The following is a 3,627-nucleotide window of genomic DNA, read 5'->3' on the forward strand; positions in this document are numbered from 1 at the left end:
TTATCTTATAATAGGTCATTGAAATGTTATTTCCACTCTTCCATTTTTATATGAGCACTTGTCTTGCTTTTCTTCTTTCTCTTCTTATTAACATATGCCCATATTTCTGCCTTTGTTTTTCTTTGTTCTTCTTTTCTTTGCATAATATTTTATACTCTTCTTTTTCTGCTCTTTATACTTTTATACTCTTCTTATGTCATACTTGTTTTACTTTTTTAGCCTTCCCAAGACATGTTGTCAGTGCCTTTTCGTTTCCCAGTATTCTGCATCCTACCACTTTAGTCCTCTTGTTCTTCCTCATTTTCGCTCGCATTGCTTCTATTAATTCTATTATGCAATTCAATGAGTGACCGATGATAGCGATGGAACATACGAATCACACATTCGTCTTTTTAATAATTCCCATAGATTTTCTGTGGGTCTGAGGTCGAAGTTTTTTGCACAACAATCTAAAACTAGAAATGTTACAGTTTTTAGCCAATTTTTTATGCTTTTGCGTATATGCTTTAGTTTCCCATCTGGTTTGTTTGAGGATATTTTTAATGAGTATTACTCTAAACGTTAGATATATACTGCACGTTTCAAATTTGCTGCTTCATTTCAACTTGATATGAAGGGAAACCACAAGCATATATAAATTTATTAAATTATAATTTATTGTTTTCACTACTTGTTCTGCATTAGCTTCATATTCATAGCATTTATTACAATTTATATGAATAATTTTATTTCTTATGTATAGTGCAGCATCATTACTTATCCAGTATTCTATTAAAAATTCGATAAGAGCTCGTTGAAAGTCAAGCCAAAACTTCACTCCGAGCAAAAGCACCAAGCTAAGATATCGTGGCAGACCTGAGCATTATAAATCGACTTCATTACCCTCTTCATTTATTTGAAATTTTATCTATTCATTTATTTTGTAGTAACTGATATAAAACGAATATCACGCAGCCATTATACAAATAAATAGTAATAAGAGTTAAATAGTTTTCAAGGCATAAGTAATCATATGGAGAGGTAGAGTCACTGCCTTCCGGTATCCACTATCCTACTATAATAAGAGTAGCTGTTAAAGGTAGCGAGTGAACTTTTATTATCCAAATGATCTTGTTTCTCGAGTCGTTTGGATAAACGTAGTACTACTGTATAGTCAAAAAATTTCTTATATTTCCTCTAACCATGATAATTGTACACATTTTATTTATGACAGCGAATAATGATTTATACAAAAGCTACGATTATTGACTCATCATTTTGTTCATATAAATACTAAAAACTTTTCTTTTAAATTTTCTTTGTACATACAACTGTATAATTTAGCTTGCTCACCGTGTGCATTATTATCATTATTACAATATTTAGTAAATAAAATTGGCTTCGCGAGTTATAAAAAAAATAAAAAAAAAACGATATGTGAAATTGTTGATTTATGAAATTTTAATAAAGAAATAATAAATGTTTTTTAATTCAAGAAATGCCATTCCTGTTAAGTAGTTATTTCTAGAGTTATTCCATTTATTTATAATTAAATGTTTCAATTGTTCATGAGTGTTTAAGTCACAAAGAAATCAATACAATTGGAAGTAACAGAGTACCATGTGTCCCCTCTGTCATAGCAACATAACATTCTTATTAAGCACCCATAGTTTATAATAATATCCTGATACTCATGATTATCGTGATGACTGCCCTATTCCAATCGATTGATTCTTTGACATAGCAACTACCCAATTCACTATATATATATAAAAACAGCAAGAATATCAATAAAAAATGGCTCCCTCATTCAGCATTCAATCAAGTATTTAATATATATAATTATAATTAAGTATAAGTATACTTAAACACCTTTTTACCACCCTGAAAATAAGTTTATTTCAAAATTATGAATTTTAAAGTTTTCATTTGTTTTTTTAAGAAGAATAAAACTTTGTAACACATGTTATAATTTGTTAATACAGAAAGTTATTAATTTTTCACACAGATATTCTTGTGTGATAATAATAATTTGTTATCCAAATTGCAGTTCAATTGGTGCTGCTATCTTAACAAAACACAACTCATTTTATAGCTTATTTAATCACCTATAACATTCATTCTTAATATTTTCCTCTATCTCCAATCAGTCCCCAGATATATGCCAATAAGTAAGAGAAGAGGCTGATTTTTACAATTATACCACTTCTGATTATGTATTGTTGAAAATAATCTCTTACCTTGAACAGATTCTCATTCTCAATTATCAATAGGAACACATTAAACGATAGGACAACAATTTGAATTTTTTAATGAAATGGATATAATTTAATTCGATGTAATTCGACTGGACTAGTGGGATATATATATATATATAAGAAATAAAAGAATAAAAATATAGTTACAATATATTCCAGTAACATCCTCCATTTCAAGTAGTATAAATGCCAATGAAGATGGTTCACAGATGCAAAAGCACAAAGACTGTTGAAAGCCACCCTGATGTATCTGCAAACAACATATTATCAAATTATTAAGTTTTAGTTATTTATTTACTCCAATTATTTTTTTTATTCTCTGTAGATCTCATATCAAAAATTCAAATATATTTAAGCTCTTGGTTATTTAAAATAGTAGATTAAAAATATTATGTTATTGTAAGTATAAATATAATATGGATTAGATTTTGAAATATGTAATATTATTTCTTTGGTCAGAATTTCACAATTAGATTCTATTGAACAATAAAATCACAAACTTAACCGTTTGCGTCCCAAGCAGCGCGATCGCGCTGTTTAGATTTTGTGTCGAAAGGTCCCAGTACATTTGAACGCTACGGACGACTGACGGTATTCTGTATTTCATTGTTATCTTCTCAATAATTTTTATTGAACAAAACTGTTAGGAACATGATACATTTACACTATACATGTGAATGTGTGTGTAAGCGTCAGAGGATGTCCAGGCCTTAGTTGGGACAAAAGACAAGAGTCAGTCGTTGGAAGTATCTGGAAGAGTCGGTTGACAACAAGCGTGCGTGCGAATAGGATTTCGAGGTCTTTAGAGTTTAAGATATATGTATAACTGTTGTGTGCTAAATAAAGGGAATTATTTGTATTTCCAAATCCTTTCTATATCTTTACAAAAACTTGAAATATTTATAAACTATGTCAGAAAAATAACAAATATGACGAGCGTTATTGCGCCGCTTGTTTCTCTTCGCAATCGATTAAGACAAGCGTTAGCGCGCTGTTCGCGATTTTTCGACCCCTGAGACTCAAACGGTTAAGACATTTATTGTTGCATGTTGCACAAATCCAAGATAGTTAATCCATTGCCTTGCGATTTAAGTTCCAATAGCGCGTGCTATAACCAACGGCAGTGCACCAAAGTTGTGCAAATCGCACCGTTCTTCTGATGAGTAACGTACAACTGTAGAGGACAGGTATATATGGATGTTTGACCATGAGATTTATTGCAAATTATCGTTTGTTGTCGTAACCGTCGAATTTATTTAAAATAATAAATTAATGTACAGCCTATATTCGCTAAGTCGTTAGTACAAAGTATAAATCGCAAAATAAAATCGCGGATAAATACTCGTCCCGTAACTCGGTAAATAACTCGTGATAACACTTGGATCGCTCA

The sequence above is a fragment of the Bombus affinis genome, chromosome 17, assembly GCF_024516045.1.
Source record: "Bombus affinis isolate iyBomAffi1 chromosome 17, iyBomAffi1.2, whole genome shotgun sequence".
In the NCBI taxonomy this organism is placed as follows: domain Eukaryota; kingdom Metazoa; phylum Arthropoda; class Insecta; order Hymenoptera; family Apidae; genus Bombus; species Bombus affinis.